The sequence below is a fragment of the Poecilia formosa genome, unplaced genomic scaffold (assembly GCF_000485575.1).
Source record: "Poecilia formosa unplaced genomic scaffold, Poecilia_formosa-5.1.2 Scaffold64, whole genome shotgun sequence".
Classification (NCBI taxonomy): domain Eukaryota; kingdom Metazoa; phylum Chordata; class Actinopteri; order Cyprinodontiformes; family Poeciliidae; genus Poecilia; species Poecilia formosa.
Genome location: NW_006800003.1, coordinates 1617118 through 1640371, shown reverse-complemented (window position 1 = coordinate 1640371; position 23254 = coordinate 1617118). Strand labels below are relative to the sequence as shown.

At 40.7% G+C, this 23254-nt stretch overlaps 1 long non-coding RNA gene across 1 annotated transcript in view; it reads left to right on the top strand.

The window, feature by feature from the left end:
- The window catches only part of LOC103139775 (uncharacterized), a 40381-nt gene extending 18625 nt beyond the window's left edge, over positions 1–21756 (top strand). The window contains exons 2-3 of the long non-coding RNA XR_001662416.1: positions 12162–12324; positions 21313–21756. This is a non-coding gene — a long non-coding RNA (uncharacterized LOC103139775). The remainder of the gene's footprint in view (positions 1–12161; positions 12325–21312) is intronic.
- Positions 21757–23254: the final 1498 nt, after the last annotated feature.

Sequence of the window (23254 nt, the reverse complement as noted above, 5' to 3'; positions counted from 1 at the left end):
AAACTTTTACGAAAGGTTTGATATCAACCTTAATGATCTTGAGCTTATAAGCGTCAAATGTTTGGAAAGGCATTACCTTCGAGTATTTATCTTAAATCATGTTTTCTCTACTGTCCAAATCAAAAGTTTAATGAGATTTTATCAAAGTACAAACAAAACTGCCGCATAATGAATACTAAATAATCATTTTAGTAGTCAAAAGACCACTATTACTACTGAGAAGTAAAGCTAAACCCCTGAGGACAAGTGGGGGCTCTAAAAGAAAGGGTGATACTGATGACTGTGTGGATAGAGGGAGAAAGAAAGCAAAGAAACAGAGGCAGGATGAAAGGGTGTGTTAGTCCCTTGTGATGTGGCCGCAGACGTAGCGGGTCCCAGCGTCAGCCTGGCCCAGCGTCGGGTTTCCCCATGCCGGAAGTGGTGCGTTTCCCCTGGCGACAAGTTCTTCCTGCAAAATAAAGAAATCATTAGAAAGATGACAGCTGGGCCAAGCCAACACAAAACCCAGGGGGTAACTCAGCCTCAGAGAGCTGCCACCCAGCATTAGCTAGCTGGGCTCTGCTTCATCAGCATATCCTTCAGAGGGGAAACGATGCTGCTACCACAGCAGTGTCACAGTTTGTCTCATTTTGAATTTTTCTTCATCTTTTTTTTTTAAATCTCTGATCTGAATCTGCTTATTTTATATTCTTCATCTCTCTTACTCACATCCTCCTGAGTTCTCTCAGTCTCCCCCAAGAATGGTAAGTATGGGGGGTTTCAGCCTGCAGGCGGAGAAATATTCTGACATGTTAACCCCAAATCATACGTGATGAGTACAGAGCCGATGGCTCGAGGCTCAGGCAGTGACCCCTGGCAATCATGGCGTGTGGCAGCCACACTGGGGCCTCTGCAGCAGGGCCTTCTGGGAACACACCGCGCCACATTCCTGCCCCGAGTGCTCCCAAAGCATTTCCTCCGCAGACCATCGCTTACCTCTGTCTGCCAGCCAATGGTAGCAAAAGAGCCAAAGGACTTAAAGCCGTATTAAGGGAGCTCTCCTAAAAACCATCAGTACTTGACCTCAGATGAAAAGATTACACTGTACAGAACATATTTGAAGCTAATCTCAAAAGATAGTGTCATCTTTAGCTTAAAGGACTTAAAAAGCGATGGCTTGATACATCCCTTGTAGGAAATTATACTGTACTTTAGTTGCTTATTATGGCGGCAGATGACCAAATCCATTTTTTTCCCCTTTATTCACATAGCTATGGAATATTAAGGAAATTACCTCCTTCTGTTTGTGGATAACTATTGGAATTATTACGCTAGCTTGGTATTAATTTTGGAAGCTAGCAGTTAGTATTGTGAAATCAAAACGTATCCAGTTTGTATAAGAAAGAGAATTTGTTTGTTTTTTTGGTTGAAAAATATACTTACTTTCTGTAAAGTCAGAACTTCACATATACTTTCATGTATAAACAATTTGCGAACCCTTATCGGGAACGTTTTGAGTTTAATGGAGGCACACCTGTGGATGTGTGCTAGACAACACTTCAAACGTAATGTTTCCTCGCGTGTATCATGGAAAACATTTAAAAATTCAACCTAGAAAAGAATTCTGGGCCTCCTCAACTCTTGATCATCTCTAGTACAATTTCCAGATCTCTGAAGATGCTTGATTCATTTGTTCAAACATTTAGTCACTAGCATAGACACCATGCAAATGCCCAGCCTTTATACTGTTCTTGAAGAAGAAGGAACTGAGTCCTGCAAATGTTTTAGTGTGAAATGTTTGTTTTAACCCCAGAAAGAGTCAGCATTTATACTCACTAAGTCTTGTACATACATGGACCAAATTTCCACAGGAGAGGAAGTGCTTTTCTTTTCCGATGGCAACATTAAAGACCAAATTTGGAAATGCACTCAGGGATGAAGGACTTAATTTTTTTTAGCGTTTTCTTTTTTCCTGTGGTATGTAATGGCCTTGACGGAGGAAAAAAAAAGTACAATTTTGGAAAAGCCAGAACTACACACTGGCATACTGCAGAAGGGTTCACCTTAAGAAGACTGTGAACAAGAGATGTCTTCAAAATCTGGGAGATTTCGAGAACTATGCAAGGGAGCGAATACAACGTAGTTGTTAAATCAAACATTACATTAAGAAAGTATTATTTTAAAGGTGTGTAATAGGGCATTTGAAACTTTTGAATTTTACTAATAATTTGTGGTTCAGTTGAATATTATTACACCATATGTGTCACATTTAATGTATTTAAATCTTTAAGTTATAAAACCTGAAAATTTAAGAACGATACTAAAACTTATTTAGCAAATCTGTTTTTGTGCGTTTTCTTACAAAAAATGACCACATTAGTCAGTCCTCACATTTAAAGTTTTTCTCCAAGTTGCAGAGCTATTCAGTCTTTTATTTTTAATTGCCCGCTCAATGCTAAAAGAGTCACACGCAAGTTATATAAATGCTAACAGTGCAATAAACATGTCTGTGTCTGATGTGGGTGGAAGCGATGATCAAAACATGACACAACCTCGCAGACACCTCCAGGTGCCACGACTCGGTTGCTATGAGGATTAGGAGTGACATAGGTTAACACCTGCTAGCGCTCACTCATGGAGATTAATGTGGCTGCTAGAGAAAGACACACAAAAGCACACACACCAACACACCCATGCTAGACTGCTGTCCCCTCTAATGGGGACTGATAAAAGACAGGCTCCATCTCTTAGGAACAGGAGTGACTGGGCTGCTGGAGGTCAGCTCCACTGCAACCATTATCCTGCTGCTACATATTTGGCTAGCAGGCTCGGAACTCACAAGCAGGAGGGTTTCTCTCACCAGAGTTGGTTTCAATGCTCAAATCTCAAAACTGTCTCAGAAAATTGGTGGCTGCATGGTTTTATCTATGGCGGCTGGTTATGAAAATATTTTTCAGCGAATCACTTTAGCTGACAGCGAAACAGATGTTGGCTGCGTCTGCTGCGAGCTCAACTCGCTAAAACCGAACCAAAACTCAGACAAATGACATGCTAAAATGGCGGCCATCAAGTCATACTTTGAGTATTTTGACTAAACAGAAGATACTGCATGACGGACAGATGAGCAGGCTGATAAAAACTGCTCTGTGGCTGTTGACACGCTATAGCTCATTTCCATTGCTGATGTCTGAGCCAAAGGCCTTTGCGGTCACGTCTCAGACTTATTTACACACACAAATGAGGCTGAAGGCTGAAGGCAGACATTGCTCCAATTGGAAGATTGCCAGGATCTACATTCGACAGAAAACCTTCTTCACTGTGTCTTTTCTGGACTTCTGTATTCATTTCATTGAAAAAAAGAAAGAAAGAAGACTTTTTACCTAACAAAATTTTATATATATATATATATATATATATATATATATATACTCAAAAAGTGTTTTCAATAATAAATGAAGTATATATTTACTTAAGTCTATGTCAATTTTGCACATTCTTTTAAACTATAAAATGTTTGATGGTTTGATCCAAAGAAGGTGTCGTTGGAGATTGATTGAAATCTTAAAAATACTCAGGAAGTAATTAGATTGATAATCCTTCCATCACTGAGTTTGCTTTAGGCACAGACTGTGGCAAAAAAAAGGATTTAGCTTCCAACTGTCGAACGTAAAGTGGATGCAAATGCATTCAGTGCTAATGTAAAAATTTCCAAAGTGCTACACCCCTGCTGCTCACTTGACAGAACAAATATGTGGCAGCAATAGATTACTGTTTTTTGCAACTGAAGTCTCTCTCTCTAAAAAAAAAAACAACAAAAAAAACAACATTTCAAATTTTATTATTAGAAACTGTTATGTTTATTCAGATTGATTTAATTAAACAAACTTTAATATCAGACATACTTATATCTATGGCATGAATACAAAATACACATTTCAAACTAGGGTTATATTTATCATGCACACACACAAACACGCATCCTGCAACGCTGAGGTAATTTCCCATTTGCACTGGACCAATTGTTGCTAAACCTGTAGAATTGAGAAATCATTTAATAGAACCCAACTGGCAACACAAAACAGGCTAAAATATCTCAAAAAGCAGCACATTGCCTTCTAATCTGCATAAATTTAAGAACAAATTGCAACCAAAGTCATTGCCATTTATCTGGAAAGGACTACGACAGAGCTTTTGAAACTCCAGTGAATCATTATCAACAAATGCAGAACATAGTGGCATTCCTTCTCAGGAGTGGCTAGTCTACCAAAATGACACCAAGGATGCATTGATGAATCATCCTGGAGGTAAATGGCCATATTTTAATGATAAGAAAAGAACTGAGCAAAATCTGTATCTGTAGAAGAGTTCCAAATCCAAAACTACAGCAGACCAAAAAGACCCTTCTTTGGTTTTCCACTGAACTTTCTGCTGAAAATACTCTGTTGACTGACCAGACAAAAGTATAACTTTTTGAAAGACTACACTTAACGTCACGCATCAAAAAATACGTAGCATTTAAAAAAAACAACATCATACTAGCAACAAACTTAAAGAGAAAATCAAAGTGAAGGCATTGGAGTGGCCTAGTCAAATTCCAAAGTTAAATCTAATTGAGATGCAATAGCATGACTTTACATGGATTAGGCTTGACACAGCGTTTCCCTATGCATTCCTCTAACAGTGTGTGTCCCAGAACTCTATCAAGTAAATTTTGGATTTTAAGCTGAGAAGAGTGTGATGAATTAAGGCAGGCAACCCCGCCTGCTTCAAACTCTTATAGATTCTAGACGGTCAAAACTCCCCTGTTCAGACAATTCTTTCTGGGCCAAAGCACTCACATGGTAATATTTATGTAGTTTGTTCCAGACTTACTGTAGGGATAAACCAACCTTTGGAATGTTTTCCTCCTTTATATTCTCTTCTCTTTTTTCAGGTTCTTATGGCGATTTGTTTATGTGCGCTGTTAGCGGGTATTCATTGTTTAGCTTTTGCTCGCATAAAAGCGGCAATCTGTTTACTGGACTCTAAATGTTTGGGATTTGAAAAACGTTGTCATCGCAGTTAAGCCCAAGAAAAGGATGCAAGGAACTTAATAGCAATGAATAAAGATCCATAGATACGCTTCATGGACATAATGTTGGATGGAATGAAAGCCAGATTTGAATGCTAGAGCTAATTTGTGGGTTGGCACGATTTTCTGTGGAATGCATTTACTGCAGAATTTAAGGAAGTGCATTATTTTCTAATGACTTCGAGTAGGTAGCCAAACATAGATCGTCTGCCGGAGGATCTTTGGTCTTCTGCAGTGCTGTGTGTTTATTTTAGAGAGGTGATCTGATTTCAGCTTAATGTAAAAGACTAAACCGCTCATGCTGTAGTTATGAAAATAAGCTCATTTTGGTCATAATGGACAGTAATGGCTCTTTCTAAAAAAAAAAAAAACTTCCTTCCATCAGCTAAATCAAGAACTGAGGAGCAACATAATATTAACAAGGGTTTTGTTCTGAGTTTTTTTTTTTATAGAACAATGACAGAAACTTTCTGATATTGGCAATATTTATCCCTATGATTAAAATGAATGTTATTGTAACTGAAAGGAAGTCTTGCCACAGTGCAGCCGTGCTATGGATGCCCCTCCACAATGGCAAAAGACAATATTGAAGCTTTCTTTTATGGAACAGTCCCATGGGTCTTGTGCACTTATTCCGGAGTTCCTTCTTTGTGCCTTTGAATTTTTCGCATTGCACAAGAACCATGAGGAGGGAAGACGAGACAAAGATTGGAGGTGCAAAAATACCCTTAAGGCCTTAGGATGCATTGTTTTGTTCTCAATAAAAAAGGGAGGAGTGAGCGGAGCCGAGACTGGGAATCACCCTTAGGGGTGAGGGTGGAGAGGCGCAGGGATGTTAAGGAACAAAGTCCAGGAGACATTCAGGTGTCGGTGTCACCTATTTAGGGGACAGAGCAGCCGGATCAGCAACACAAAATGCTGCGGGCTCTTGGACTCTGTCTGTGGTGGTGTGATCCTTGTAGGGAGGAGCAGAGTCCGAGACTTTAAGAAGACAATGCACATTGGGTAGATGTCCCTACCTATTGTGAAATGCTGGTGGTTCTTATAGTTGGTTAATCTGTTGGTGCTCTGGAATAACCCAGTGTATGTGAAAAAAAAAGGCTCTCTATTCCTGTCTTTATTAAGAAATGTTTACACATCAGTGTATAAAAAATTTTCCTGGAAAACAAACTGATTTAATAAAAAAATAAATAAAAAAAATAGACACCTAAGGTTAACATTGTTTTACTTTTTTTTTTCTAAATACAGCAGCAATTACTTCAATGAGACACAACAACAAAGCATACATGAGCATTGTCAATCAGGCTCATGTATGCAATGCTCACGTCCTCCTTCTTGCTCTCTGCTATGCTACAGCTTCTTCCCGACAGCAGAGCTTGTCATCAATGCTCAGACTGCCACTGACGATGACAAATAAATGGTAGGTTGTTTCTCTGTCCTTAGCACATTAAGCAGCGCATCCACAAGCATGACTGACAGCACTAAGACACTCCTCCTGTCTCTGATTGGTTGTTCAAGATTGGGAATGTTGCACTTCTTCAGAGTGTGGTAGTAGCACTGGGAGGAAACAGAGGAGCTTTATTTTTTTCACAGATCACCTGCTCTAATTATGCTGTCACAACATTGTGACAGTTTTAATAAACATGTAAAAAACAATTTAAAAAAAATAATAAAAGTTACTTGTTCCAGGTTTAAGGCTGTCATGTCCATACTTTTGTTGTTTGTCAGTTTTAGTTTTAGACTCATCTGTCCAAAGACCATATTTCCAGAAATCATGGTCTTTTTCTATATTGGCAAAGTTCAGCCTGGCTTTTTTGTTTTTCTTAGAGAGCAAAGGTTTTCTCCTCAACAAAAGTTAAGTGTGTTTCTGATTAAGCATCTTGGCAATGTTTTGAATGTACTTCACTTGTAGAACATTTTCTGATCATACTGGTTATTTACTTTTCACATGACTTATTAGGAAAACCTTTCTTAAGTCAGAGAAGGATTTTATGTGACACTAGGATGCATGTTTGTTTTTCTTATATACAGTTGTTTTTTCAGCCAACGTACGTAAGAAAACTCACCGCGATGCATTGTTTTAATGGTGCTGTTTTGGATTTTCCCCCAGTACAGAAATCAGTACCCTGAAATTATCTCTGGATTTATTTTTATCATGCACCATTTCACAACCATTGACAGGTTAAACTTGCTCCAGAATGGATGCCAACCTTCTTGTTGTAGCAAAACATATCCTGACTTTGAGCAAGCCAAGTTATTTTAGCAGTACCAAATCCTTTCTTCATTCTTGCTTGCACTGAGCGACTTACATCCGAGTTAATTTCACAGCAGTAATTCTTCTCTTTATCTCAATTTGTTTGGTGTTCTGCATCGGCACGCCTCATATCGCCATTTCCACATCCCTGTTGCTAGTGTGGATTTCCTTCAGTTCAGTTCATGAGAGCTCTGAGATATTTGAAGGTTGCGCCTGTTGAAGAAACTCATGTCTACGCTTGAGACTGTCTCCACCTCACACCAGCATGCTTCTGCCACCTGTAGTTGTTTGGTTTTGGAAGGTTTTTCATGGGTGAAACACCCATGAAAAACCTGTGTGCCCAATTCACAAATAAACAGCCTTTTTTCTTTAATAGTGGATGATTTATTGCCAAAGAGCATTACATCAAAAATGAAAGACATTAACCAAAAAAAAAGAAAAGAAAAAAAAGGTTTTTGTCCTATGTCTAATCAAGCACTCAGTGACTTCAGTTGAAGTTTGTTGCACCCATTAAAAACGTCTTTTAGGATTGTGTCCATAAATAATATTGGTGCATCATAAGCATTCTCCACAAAGAAAGAAATTTTCAAGTGAAAAGAGATAGGCTGGAAAGGACATTGTAACTAAGCACTTTGAGTTGCCTTGTTGCTGAAAATGTGCGATGTAAATAAAATTACCTTACCTTACTTGAACTAGACCATGATGAGGAGCAGATAATTGATTCAGAAATTTGCAACCGTACTTTTGCTTCTGTCTCCCTCAGGTGTGACTCTTCTTTTGTTTTGAGGTTTTGGCCAAGCCTTCTCCCATTTGCTACGGTGGTCGAGCGTTTTCCGATGACGAAGTGGGGCACAGAGTAATGGATCCATTTAGCAGTAATATTTCTTAATGGAAACAGCCTAATTACGACCGCAAATAACCACAAGCCTTCACAAAGGATTAAATGTACAACCGAGGAAAAAAGCCAGGAATACATTTACCAAACGATTTAAAAAAAAAAACAAAACAAAACATCTGCAGTTGCTAAATTTAAACAAAGCAAAGAAAGTCTGGCCGAAGGTTTGTTGGGAGAGAGAAAAATCCTTTGTCACTTTAAATTTCACAGGACTGGTTTTGAGCAACAATGTTTTGCTGGTTTGGATTTCAAAGCCCTCAGGTTCCACGGAGAAAAACAAAAAACAAATATTTGTTTTGTGGTTTATTGTGCCTTAATATGGCAGCGAGATGAGACGCAAGCTGAAACCTGGAAAAAGTCGAAAGCAGCTGCCGAAGTCCACAAAAAAAGTCCACTCTCTTTGACAATTACGAATAAGCCATGACTTAATCGTACTTTAGGAAAGATTTGTGATTTTGATTACTGATCGGGGCTGGTTATTTCACTTTTAATCTTTTGATTGTGTTACTCGGATACAGATTTCAGAGGGAAAATGGGAGTTTCATCTTTTTTTCCCCTCAAAGGATTTACTCCACTTAGCTTGCTCTGTCTTTTCTAATCCTTTCTTTGCGGGACAGATGACCTCAGCCACAGAGCACAAACTGCCACTTCCAAACAAATAATTGCATTTATCCTGTTGGTAATTTCACTTGAGGTCTAAATAGAAAACCAAATCCAGGGTGATTATTTCTGGGTATGGCTGCTGGCAGGCCACCGTTAGTGGTAGGTATAGTGAAATGAGGCCACTGGGGACTCCTCATTGTGAATGAAGGCCTGCAATCATCACTCACCATCAGCCGTTACACGCCTGTCGCTGCTCTTACTTAGCACTACTGAGTGCTATTGCTGATTCTTGAGTCGTGGCCTATTTTTGCTCAAGCAACAGGTGATATGTTTGGCACCAACATGTTTTCTTACCCCCACACCCTCCCCCCTTGGGGCTGTTAAGAAGCGTGACAACGGGATAGTTTTCTAAGAAAAGATGGCAAAGTAGGGATGATCCTCTGTTTCTACATCACAAGTTGAAACCTTAACAACCTGCTCTGCAGTGGTGTGAAGATTTTTTTGCTTTTTCTTTTTTTTTTTACACACTTTAATTATTCATCTTATCAATTAAGTGTAATATTAGGCAAATATAATCTGAGCAAATACAAAACCACACTTTTAGATGATGACTAAACACCATTCCGTAATGAGAGATATTGTCCACAAATGGAGGAAATATGGAAAAATGTTGAGCCTTCCTCGGAGTTTCCGAACAACCAAACTTACTAAAAGAGAGCCTTTTAGTAAGACTTGTCTAGGAGGTCACAAAAGGATCCAGAACATCCACAGCACTACAGCCTCTACTTGCTTCAAAAGGTAGATCAGTATTCTTAATTAACCCACAAGAAAGACCCCGGGGGAAAAAAAAATAAGACCACTGCTTAACAGAAGGAACTCAAAAGTCCTTCTCACACTTGTAGAAAAGCAGCTTGATTATCCCCAAGACTTTTGGTAAAATATTCTGCAGACTGGTGAAACAAAAGTGGAACTATCTAACATAAAACTTACAAATCTTTTCAGAAACGACCGTCACACCGACAGTCAGACATAGTGTTTGTACGGTAGTTTGATCATATGGGGGCTTCTTCAGGACCTATCATAACTAATGGAAACAAAGAGTCCACTCTCTACCAGAAAATCTGGAAGTAAAATGCTCGGCTATCGTTTTTGTGACTTTCAGCTCAATTGCAAACCCTGCAATGTTGCTGAGTTAAAACAATTGCGCAAGGAAGATGGGACCAAAATTCTTCCACACACGATATAAAAGACTCATTAATAGTTATTGCAAACACAGGATGGTGGTTGTGGTTCAGTCAGAAATTTGCCAAGGGTAAGCTCAGCCTTGTCCTCTTAATCAGTTAAATCATTATTTTAAACCAGACTTATGTTTTTACACAAATAACATCAGACTTATTTGTCTGTTGTTAAAATAAATGTCAAGATCTTAAACACTTAAGTGTGACCAAAAATAATAATAAAAAAAACAACAACAACAATGTATATGCGGCAGAACTTTGGCGTTTGAAAATTATTTTTTAACTCTGGAAAAAACTTTCACATGATCGTCTCAATAAAAGACATCCGTCTCTGATTTTGTTTGGTAAAATGAATCCATGCTGGACGGCCAGCGGTAATCAATCCAGCACTGTTTAATTTGCTGTCAGCTTGCGTAGCACAGAGCTGTCTGTCTCGCTTTGCTGGCTTTTGTTTGTTGACAAACGCTCGGCTGACTTAAAAAAAAAAAAAAAAAAAGATCCATTCAAATTAGGCAAATCCCTCTTTCCTTGGGTCGTCTGATGAAGAGTTGTGCTGCAAGAATAAAACTCAGCAAAGGAGCATGAATATTTTAGTCAAGTCATTTTCCACCTTAAATTATAAATCACCGGTGTCCATAAACAAAAGGCTAGCAGCATCACGGAGTGGGTTTGGGTCTTTGTCCTTCTCAGCACACCTGGACTTGTTTCTGCTCTGCACCTGCTCGACTGCTTTCACAGCAAACTTCTCCCGACCTGTCATTTACATGTGGGCCACATCCTATTCAAATGCCTCCGTCTGAGCAGAGGAGCGTTTCAAAACAGACACCCGGCTGACCTGGAATTATGCACCGATTTGGATGAGGTCTGAGCAGATGCAAAAATTATAATAATCAAATTAATGTCACTGCAAGTAAACTTTCATTAGCAGCTTCCTGCAACCCCTGCCGCTGTTTCACGGTTTGTTTTTTGAGCGTTGCTCCAGCCCAGTGAGGTTAGGTTGTGAAATCAGCTTCCAACTCTTGCCAAAGATTCTTGGTTGGACGGACTTGGACTGGGCCATTCTAACGCGTGACTACACTTTGCTCTAAATCATTCGGTTATGGATCCGGTTGTACGTTTAGCATCGTTGTCCTGCTGGAAAGTGAACATTTGCAGTCCAGTAGAGTTTCCTTGAACATTGAGTTTCTCTGATCATTTAAAGTATCCCCACAGCATGATGCTGCCATGACTATGTTTTGCTTTTGTAATATGTATTTTAAGACTTCTGTCACACACACAGAGATTTTGCATGTAAGCAAAAAAAAAAAAAAAAAAAAAAAAAAACACCTTCTTCCACAAGTTGGCAAGTTTAAAGTTTAGGATAATGTTTTACAAAGTAACCCCACCTATAAAGTTCTCCCTTGACTGATTCAGTGCATTCCTCAGTTCTGGTGGTTCTGTTTGATCACTGAGCTTCTGTAGCAAACTTGTGAGGTCTTTTACAGAACACCTACATCTATACAGAAATTACATTACACTTGACTAGTTAGGTAACTTCCAAAATCATTCAGAAGCAAGCGTAAGGGGGTTGACTACAAATGCATGCCACACTTTTCAGATTTTCTTTCTATTTTGTACTACTTTTGGTCGATCTCATGATATCGCAATAAAGTACAGTGAGGTTTGTGGTTGTGGTGCGACAAAATGGGGAGGGAAGTTAAAGGACGATGAATACTTTTCCAAGGCTCTGTGTACACTAATGCGGCAGAACAGGTTTTTTGCCTTGGAGTCAAAGTCTTTATTAGAATCTTATTCTTTATTTTCCACCATGTGGGGAGATTACAGTGGAAGCAGCACAAATGGACAAACAAATCATACTCCAATCCAGGATGCTTATACTATAATACCATCATGCTTAGCTACAAGAATAAAACAAAATAGTCACAGGAGCTGTGCATTATCCGGGTTAAACACTTCCACGTAAGGGTCTTCTACAGTGCCGAGAAATCAGATATACTTTGAAGCTACAACTTTATTCAAAAAAGAAGTGAACTGTTTATATTAAGCACAACTAGTACAGTGGCCACTCTTTCCTGTGAAAGTGATCACATCTTTACGGCTCCCTGTCGCTGCTCTTTACAGATCTGTTTCCCAGAGGTATTTGACGAGGAGAGCCAAAGCAGGAGGAAGTGTGGGTCTACAGCCTGCATGTTAACAATGCCTCCCCTCAGACCCCCCGGCCCAAGCCCAGCCAGTCATGCAACACCATGGAGATGTTATTGACCTCAAGGTTAACTCTCCTCAGGTAAGCCTGGGAGATAATGGACAAAGAGCAGTTCTTTTACAGGTGGAGTGACACGGCATATCCGCGCCGCGTAGCTCCTCTCGCATTGACAGATTTTCTAATTCACTGCAGATTCCCATAAAACTGGGTGGCCAGGGCCTGCCCTGTCCAACAGAAGGCCCATTCATGCTGGGTGGGATAAGGGGCCTGGCCAAATTAACCTGGATTAATTTAACAGAGCAAAAGGTCTTTACATCCGAATAAAATGAAGATCAATAAATTAAATGTCCGGGTCAGAATGTCAAGTTGCAGCGATGATCAGCTTGCATACGGGGAGTTACGTTCCTTGGCTCATACAGGGCTCCAAAAAAAAAGAAAAACACACGCGAGAGCCTTAATTACTTTATTCTGAGGAAGAGAAGTGCTTCCATGCCTCTCTCTTTTCATGCTAGAGTTGTGCTTCTATAAACACACTCATGTCAGTAAAGAATGCTCATTTTTTTCCTCTCATTTGGCCTTAGGATTAGTTTCTGCAAAAGAAAAGTCATCAAAGAAACCACTCGGAGATGTTTGTATTCCACACTAAGAATAATTACTTAAATGTATGATTTACGTCTGTCAGGATTTTTACACAATTTCCTTCAGTTTTTATTCAGATTGAAGGCACTTAAGACAAGATTTCATATTCGCCACCAATATCGTTCTGCGTTTGCGTTCCAGCGGCTCGAACTAAACCTGAACCACATCATGTCATTCATTACACAATCAATTATCCAGTAAGGTCAGGCTTGTACAGAGGCCATCTCATCACGCAGCCATTAATATATAAACAGTGTCTGCCTGGAGATGACATGCAGGACAATGGAAAGAGGGCCTCAGAAATGACCAAGTAGTCTTACCCCAAGCTGTTAGCAAATTAAAGAAACTTAAAGACACGGGGGTCCAAAATTTCCATTACAGAAAGTCAAGCAGGTGAGACGGAGAATTTCTTTGAGGTTGGTTGCATTTTTAAGTCGATATGCAACACAGGTATTGATTTTGAACTAAACATTTTTGATGTTGGTTATAGTGAGATGCAACAGGTGCAATGCTTGTTTTGATTTTGGACCTTATTCTTCTCAGTCGCTGAGATTTCTTTGGAAGGAAACAGCTTTTGTGGGTTTGTTCAGAAACAAAAAAAAACACATATTTATCTATTTTTTTTACCTGACAGCGTCAATATAAACTATACTTTTAAAATTTGCAAAACTTTCCTTTTATACACTGTAGCATTACTTTGAAAGGAAATGGTCGTCATTAGAAATGCAAGGTCTAGCTATTTAGTGCATAATGTAAAACAAAAAATAAGATTATTTTTGCTGTAATTAAACATTTTTATTAATATAAAAACTAATATGCTGAGAGAAAAATTCAATTTAAACAAATTCCATTTGTATGTTGGTCTATGACTATGTATGTACAACTAACTTTGTTCACACACACTCTTTTAAGGCCTTCCTTCAGTGATAAAAGGCCTTCCTTCCTTCCTTCCTTCCTTGTCATTCATTAGCTTGACTCTTCATGAGAATTCATCCCAAATCTCCAAACTGAAATCTCTCTCAACACTGTCCTCTGTAAGAAAGTAGTTGTGATTTCAGTCAAAGAAATACCCAACTATTTATTTCTGTTTTTTAATGGAGCTTTTAAAAGTGTCAGTGTTTTTACACACATTTTTTCATCAACAGTGCATTTAGCTTGATAAAGACAATTAAAAAAAGTCTTTGTAGAGTTTTGTAAATCTATAGATGTATTTTCAATTGTTGTTTTCAAAATTTGAAGAAAAAAAAATCTAAAGAGAATTTGCTTTGTGTTGATGTTTCCCCTCAACTATCAGTCTTGCGATGCCCACGGTGAATTTGTAAATGAAATACCAAAGTGGTTGCTGCCAGCAGGATACTTCCTCAGATTAGCAAGGCTGTTTACACAGTCCCCTGGTAATCTGGGCCACAGGGGACATACCTGTACTGTGTCAGAGGCTGAGCTAGAGTTACACAGTGTAACCAACCAGCCATAACGGCCAACACCAGAATAAGATCTAGCGGGTCCGGGGGAACTGGCCGGGATCCAGTAGGGTTGGTACCGGCTACAACCAGTCTTTTTCCTCCCCTTGGCAGAAAAAGGGGAGATGAGGATAAGTGCTGTGTGTTTTTGTTTTCTGAGAAATATTTTTGCGTGTTAGCTTTGGATCTATGTATAGGAAAAATACATATATGCGCACAAAGACAAAACTTTCCATGAGGTTTAAAAACAAATAACCATGATTTATGATCTTGGACAATCACTGCACACAGGTAGGCCAAGCCTCTTTGTGTGGGGAAGGATGTGGATTTAATGGATCTGAAGGGAATAATAATAATAATAGGTAGCTGCCATGTTTGAACTGCATGTACTATAATTGGACGCACACACATACAAACACACCACTATGTGTGCATACACTCCCATATGTGTGTGTGAGCATATATTCCCCAGTCTTTTTTCTTGGTCCCTCCCTCTCTCTCTTTTCCTCTCTCTCTCTCGCTCTGTCTGTCTGTCTTTCTTTCTCTCTTTATCCTTCAGCTGTTTCCCTCTACAAACATAAGTCTGGGAACAATGAAGAGGGATGCTGACCATCTGTTCACCTGCAAACAAACACACAAGATGCCACTTTTAACTCGGGTGCATTTGGAAAACTAATGTCCAGGTTAAAACCCAAGTGGTGAAGTCTATCAGTAGGTAAATCACTGCAGCTCAGGCTCAACAGCACCTGTGTTGTCGCAGGTAGAATATGGAGAATTAAAATAGTTTAGGTCAATATTCCTTAAAGCAAACATTAAACTCTTAGTTTCTCAGTGTTCATGGATTAGTGCGTCAAGATTCGCAAATAATTTACCGGTAATCTTAAATCAACACAAAGATAATTTATTGCAACAAAATAACCACTCTTCTTCAAAAGTTGAAAACAATCTAATATGTGCATGCAAAAACCTAATTAATTCGTTGAGTAGTTGTTGTTTTTTTGTTGTTGTTGTTTTTAAGATACACGCATCTATCAAAAATGCAAACTTTTCTTCATAACCATATTTGTTAAGTCTGCTCAGACCATTTAATTTGGATTTTGTAAGACAGATGGACACAAAGTGCATCTGTCTTACAAAATCCTCCTTCACATAATTGTGAAGGAGGAAAAACGATTGATGTTTTTTTTTTTCATACGTTTTATAGAAATAAAACTCTGAAGAATGTGAAGTCCCAATTCCTTGTAAAAACCAGCCTTTACTGTAAGTGGAATCCCAAATCTTTCATGTTATTTCTCTATTGGTTGGCTGTGAACAAAAGTTGTCACACCCCTTGTTTTTCAGGAAATGGCTCAACTTCAGATTAGATGGAGCGTGTCTGTAAACAGCAATGTTCAAGTGTGGATTCTCAGTTGGATTGAATTGAATTTCATTAGAAATATATTAACCAAAAGTGGTTGTGCTTAATAATTTACTTTCCCTGTTGTGTATTTTATTTTTATTTTATTTATTTATTTTATTTTTTTGCATTCGTAGCAATTTAGCAATTATGCCTACAAAACAAAAGCAGCGCTTGGAAGCATTTACCACACCGCTGCAGCTGAACAACAGAGAGCAGAGACGTAAGCAATGTGTAGTAACACTGCTAATGACAAAGATAATGATGCCATCGCGTCTCCGCCCGCCCACCCTCTTCATAATGGGAGAGCAGCTAAAGGGCGTGTTCAACAAGCTGGAGAGGCCGGAGGATGATTCTGGAGTAAATCACTTGTGGAAAGGTGAAATGTGGCCAGCACGAGTCGACCTAATCCATGCCAGACATGTGCAGAACACCAGAGGAGCAGGTGCAAACAATTGAAGCAGCTGTCAGTGAGCTGCCGTGATCTCTTTTGATATCTTAATTGTTAGTCAATCCAACAGCAATTTTGGCAGCGTTGCCGTCAGCCCCCAGGACTTGCCCTCGCTCAGCTCCCATCTGTCAGGGGGCTTGCGGAGCTCTGGTTGTTTCATAACGGAGGGCCCATCTCCGCTGGATGTGTGTGTCCGGGCCGTCGAGCATCTCGGAGGGAAATCGGGCTTGATTGCTGCCATTTCCGCTTGCTTTGGTGGTTTGGGTCGGAGTGCAGGCTTATGCTGATAATTGCCATGTTTCAGGACTACTGGAATTCGTCGAGCCTCCAAGCTGAACCGAGTCCCCCCGCCCTTAGCCCCTTGTCTGTTCAATACACCCAAAACATTGTGATTAGCATAAGAGCAGAGTGTGTGTCAGTACAGATTTAGGCCTACAACCTGAGACTCTCCAGAAACTTCCCCACTAGAGTCGTAAGGACAGCGGTGAGTAGCAGCAACGGTGCTCAATCTCCACAACAGTGGGATCGCGCAATCCTGCAGGATACAGCCCCATAAGGAGTATATGGGCTAATAGAGTTCCCAGGCAAAGGTAATGCTCAAGGAAAGGTCCAAAACGTTTTCTCGTGATAAAAAGCAAGACTACCATTCACATGTACAAACACACATTCACAGACGTCCAAGAGGCGTCATTATGAAGAGATAACTCACAGTCCAGCGACAGTGTGGGACCTGCCGCTGCTCATTCAAAGCGAGATGAGTCTTTACTCTCTGCCCTGCCTGACCCTCTCGATGATTTATGTGGCCCCGGTAAGCCGCTTCTATTTGAGGGGGCCCTGGGAGGAATGAAAGTGTTAACAGTGGGGTGTTGAGGACGCTTGGGTGCGATGGGGAGAGTTATGAGTTTTCTCAGCTGAGCGTCCAGCTTTAGGTTTCTGACATTGTTTTTATCTTGGTGAGGGCGGGAAGAGCAGGTCTAGTAAAATGTTGTGGGGGGGCGGAGGGGCAGGGTGGTAGGGGGGGAGGAGGACGAGAGGATTGGAGGTGGGGATGGGGGTGTTTCCACAGGGCCTGCAGGCTTGAACTCCACAGCTGAACCACTGACCCTAACCATCCATCAGTGCTGGAGTGAGACAAGGCGGGGGTAGGGGTATGCGACAGGAGGGAGTAGAGTCAAGTCTAGGGCTGGTGACTGGGGCCGAAGGGCCTATAGTGGGTGTTACTGCAATGGAGGGACACGTCACGCAAAAAGAAAAAGTCAGTCTACTGTAAAAAGATGGAGACGTTAAAGTCCACGTTCTTTGTTTAGAGTTTAACCATTACGGTTGACCAAGATTTAAGACTGCATCTTAAATCTTGGTCAACCAAGCTTACATTCTTGATAAATTGTTCTTATTTCAGTAACACTTTATGATATATGATATAGGGTTAGCGACAGTGCTAATGCTGAAGTCCAGCGTGCTCGCAAGCTGAGCTTCAGGTCTTTGAGGATGTCATTGACAGTGAACAACACAAGTTAGCTGCAGTTGTCAAGGAAAGCATTTAGGTTTTCAGAATTTATCCAAAGTTTATTACTATTCCAGTCTTTTTTGTGTTAAATGGTGCAAGAGCAGTGTTAATGCTGAAATCCACCTTGCTAGTAAGCTGAGCTTCTTAACCCTAAAGCGGTATTTGCCAATGCATGAGTCATATACACTAGGGCTGTCAGGGATAAAGTTTGTATCCAATCATTTGATTTCAGAAACGTATTCCCATTTCCATAAAATGTTATGCCTTAAAGATACAGCAGCAAACTTTTATATATATAAAAAATATCTCTTGCGTATCTGTTAAAACTGTCGCTATATGCCAACAGTAGAATATGATACAGATAATCTGTCTGGCTCCTCCCAGTTGTCCTACGGCCATTTTCAGAAATGCATTGCTTCGGTCAAAAACAATCAGAGCCAGGAGGGAGGACTGCCTTAGCAGTGTCAGTCACGCTCATGTATACTGCTCACACTCTTCCTAAATTCAGCTCGTATCAAGCGAATGATTGCCGGTGTGCTGCAACAGTGCCAATGGTGGAAAAAACAAGCTAACATGGCAGGAAAACTGTCGATTTCTCAACTTCTTGGTAGTTCTTGTGGAGGGAGGGCTGTGGCACAGCAGAGAAAAGAGGAGGGACCTGTAAGGTGTGCTTGTTCAAAATTACAGGCTAAGTTCATGGGGGGATTTTAAAGCTCCCTGCTGCAGGTTTAGCTATTTTAGTGACAGTACTAACGCCAAAGTCAAAGTTGCTAGCAAACAGATCTTCTTAATCCCAAGTGAGTGTTTACTAATAAATAGAACATCTTCCCTCCAAACAGAGGGTTTCCACTGACATCTTTTTTTGTATCAGGCTTAAATAACAAAGAAAATTTGTTACAAGTTTTGACTTGTTCATGTCATAAGTCCCACCCAAATGTAGTGTAGCACCCACCGCTCCCGTACCTGGACCCAGGACAGAACTCTCGCTCTCAAGTGGGATACTACTAGGGTTCGTTAGCTTTCCGGTATATACCGATCAGGTTCACCTACATGTAGTGACTACTACTCAGTTACTATTTTCCTTCCTATTTTGTCTCATCTAGAATAACCCAGACATCCATGCAGAACTTCGGGTTTATTATTATTATTTTTTCCACACAGTTAACTTTTTTTTTTCCCTCTACCCAGAACTTTGGCAGAAATTTAACACATTTCAGTATACATAACCCATTAATAACTTTCCCAAAAATCACAGTTCTCAATTCTACACCCTTTTACATTTCAAACGTATAATTTCACACACACACTCACAGGGCCCACATTCTCTCACAAACCGTCCGATACCCGCTGAATCTTTCGTCGCAGGCCTGTTGGTTTTCAAGTTCGCCGAAGCAATCCTGCCGTCCGCGTTTCTTTTTCCTCGTCTGGTAACTCGATGAACTCACGAAAACCTCCTCCACCGATGTCCTCAACGTCAATGCTGTTTTCCGAGTCCACAGTCCCTTCTTTTCTTCTTTACTTTTTTTCTTCTTCAAACACGTTTCTTACAACGATATCTGTCCTTATGAGAAACCTCTCGCCATCTTGGTCGTTCCGCTGAACATGTGCTCCGTAGCTAGGTCCCCTCATAAATCACAGTCCTCTTCACAGTTCCTAACTCTTATTCCTCAGTACTGTACTATACTCAGCGTATAGAAATGGTTATATTCAACTACTATATCTAACACAGATATTTTCCCATCTGTTTTAATACAAAATTCCTCGTTACGACTCTCTCAACACTCTGCTCCTTTCTTCTTTCCTTGCTTCCTTTCCCTCACCTTTCCTTTCTCCTCCCACTTTTTTTTTTAAGTCCCCTTTACTTTCCCTCGTAAATTTCCGTTACTCTCAAACCTATGGGATTCAGCCTCTTACTTACGCTGCAATAGATAAGTCACCGAAATGTACATTTATGTAACTCCATTACCCATTTTTAACTCCAGGTACTTATCAAAAGACATAAACCCCCCCTCTTTTTGTGGTTCTCAAACCCCAGGGCTACAGTAGCATTAACAATAACCCTGTAAATTGCCATGTAAATGAGTAACATCCCACCTTTTTAGAAATTATTTAAAAGTTTAATATTTAGGTATCGGTTATTAAAAACCTATTCTTATTCTTATTTTAACATGGTGGGGTTGGATGTTTAAGTGTCCTCTATCTGTTAAACTTTCTTAATTTTATTCTCAGAAGCATGTTAATATCTGCCTATAAAAGAAAATAAGCAAACTGTTGCACCCGTTTACAGCATATTCTAGCTGGTTTCTCAGAGTGACGGAAATAAATAAAAACGGTGCTTCTGAATCAAAATTTATTCACTTGGAAATACACTCAACCGTATTTTTATTTAAAATTAAGACAGAACAAGTAGCAGAAATATTACTTGGTTTTCGTGTGCTTCATTTAGCAGATCTAAATTCAAAAACCGCCAGTCTAAGAAAACAAAATATGATTTTATTTTATTTCTTTCTGGTCCACAATTTTGTCTGCGCTCAAAGAGCAACTACAACCCTCCCCCCAGCTGAGCTTTCAGCTGTTGCCCACCACTCACTGTCACTTTGTTCCACACACACACACACACACACACACAATGCAAAGCCAAAGGTAGACTGGACCCCGACATTCATCCCTCAGAGGAGACCTGGCTCAAAGCCAACGAAGCCTGAACTGGGGGGCCAGAGGGGCCCGTCGCAATGACAGACTAAAAGGAGCACTAATGGTTAACTATGTGGAAGAGTCCACGGACGACCGTTTTAATATTATCCAGTTTGGAACTCCGTGACACATATTCCAGTTTCACAAGGAGCCAAACACGGAGCCCTGTGTCAGTGGCATTAGCGGTTGCAGCGGTGACTGTGTTTGTCTGCTTCACACTGTGTAAAAGACGGCTCAGAGGATGAAGACGTGCTGCGGGACGAAGTGGCCGGAGGGGGAAGCGAGATGGGGACCAAAAGAGTTTATGGCCCTCCCGGTTAGGATATGGCAGTGCGGCACGGACAAATCCATGAGCAAGCGAAACCACTGTTTTAAATAGCAGGTATCTGGTGTCAGCCCTGCCCTGAGAGAGGCCTTCTCTATCAATATGTTCCTTTGCCCTTGTCTGCTCCTGATATCTTTATCTTGTCAGGACCTCTCCTGTATGTTCCACCTCAATGGCTTCCGTCTGTGCAGATGGAACCCTGCTGGTCGATCCACACCATGGTTGCTCGACTGAGGCTGGGCCCGGAGCAGGACAGAGTTCGGGGCGGGGGGGAGTAAGATGCTGTGGGGGTGAGCTGAAGGCAGTCTCATGTCAACCTGTTGTCTGCAGGGGCCTCATTACACAGACGCCAATGGAGAAGCTTTTAGAGGGTAATTAGACCATTATAGATAGTCAGGGGAATAAATCAGCACTCGCTACATCCTCCGAATAAATGAGATGTTAAGAAGAGCAGCTATTCTGCTATTACTGTGCACAAATGCTTCCTTTTTGTCTTTATCTGGCAAATCCACAATTTTGCTTCACATGTCTGTAAAAAAAAAAAAAAAAACAACAACAAAACAACAGATTTTTCATGCACTTTTTTTCGTCTTGCAGATTTCTGTCCCTAGATTTCTAACATGTTGACACTAACTGGTACAAAAGCCTGGTGGCGAGAGGAAGCCTCCGTCACTATTTCCTGCAATTTCGAGCTTACCCCTGAGATGAAAATGGGAGCGGGATTGTGGGAAATGACAGATGCGGCTCTGGAGGGCCATTGAAGAGGTCATGTGTCATCACGGGGTCGCACATGCCCTTTGAGGAGAAGCCGACGGGGAGGGGCTTCGGGGAGGCTTACCTTCCCACACTAACCTGGCGCGGGACAAGGCCTGGGAACGGGGGGACGAGGCAGGCATCGCCAACAACATCATCAGAAACCTCTGTCACTTCCCTGACTCTCGGTATAATCTCTGCCTTCAACTGAAGACGTCTCATATGTTACACCAATAAATCATGGCCATCATATGTTGAGCCGGCCAGTTTTTTTTTTTTTTGTTTTTTTTGACAGGCAGGCGCCTGCTCTGTGTTTCATCCCTTCCTCCCTCTTGCTTTCTCTTGCAGTCTCTTACAATAATTTGATGTGTGTGCGCACGAGTGTGTATGCTTGTGTCAGAGGGAGAAAGAGGGGAACCTATGTGTGATTTTAAAAGCCATCAGTTACTTACCTGCTCACATATGATACCCCTGCAGCCTGCTTGGACAGATGGCTATTACTTTCCAGTTGTGAAAATCAAGCCTATATAAACACAGGCAAGACTGAGATGCACTGGACCAAGTGCAAGGTCCCTCTGATAGATAGTATTCGGCAGTGTGTGTGTGTGTGTGTGTGTGTGTGGTGTGGTGTGGTGTGAGGATGAGGGTTGATTCTCTGGCGTCTGTCATGCGCGGCCTATCCTGTGGAAATCATTAAGTAGGAGCATTAGGCCGTCACTTCCTGGCAAAGCATGCAAGTGAGATGAGTGGCTTTATCAATTTCCAGGACAGGTGGGAACTTTATTGGAGGCACGGCGGAATTGGAGTCTGATCAGAAGGAAAAGTGAAAACAGATATTCAGCCTTGATTGCTCTGTGTTTAATTGAGACGCCTTTCTTTTGTGGACTCTTACAAGTTCGAAGCCAACGTTTATGCTCTTAATTCTGTTAAACCTTCAAGAATGACGCATAAGCCCGTTGGCACCCTAGTAAAAAAAAAAAAAAAGTGCAAAAAGCCTCATGGGTAAATTTGTCTTGAGCATAATCGCATGTTAGCAGTTTTTAAAGAATAACCCAGCCTTTAATTTGAGGAACTTTGGAGGTATGATCCCATGAGGAACTGGGAGCACAATTGTTGTTACCCCTGCTGGTGATTATGTTTTTTTACCACCTTTTCCCAAGAAAAATGCAGCTTTTTACGTTAAAATGAAGTAGACAGAAAGAAGGATATTTGATCATTCCTCTTTGCCCAACTTCTGATCTTCCACAGTCTGATTCTCTCTTCTTTTCAGCTCATGCCATAGATTTTTTATTTTTATTTAAGTGTTTATTGTGTCTAGTGGCCTTTATTTGAGAGAGGTCAGATGGGAAAGTGGGCAGTGAGAGAGAGGGGGGAAGACATGCAGCAAATGTCATCAGGCCAGGACTCGAACCCGTGACGGTCGCATGGAGGACCAAAGCCTTCATACGTGGATTATGCTTTACCCCTGAGACGCCACAGCCACAGGTTTTTATCATATTTATATCTGGGGACTGAGATGACCATAATAAAAAATAAAAAAAAGACCCTGTCTGTGTTAATTTAGCAATATGCTTTAGGTCATTATTCTGACAGATTTTCAGCTGCAAGTTTATCCTACTTAAATGTATTTTGTATTTAGTACAAGATGCTGTGCAAGAGAAACAAGCCCACATCATCACACATATCATCACACATCCTCCAGCACATTCAACAGCAGGCACACAGTTATTTTCCACATGTTCACTCTTTGCTTCATGCAACGTGACACAAACAAAATCCACATTTA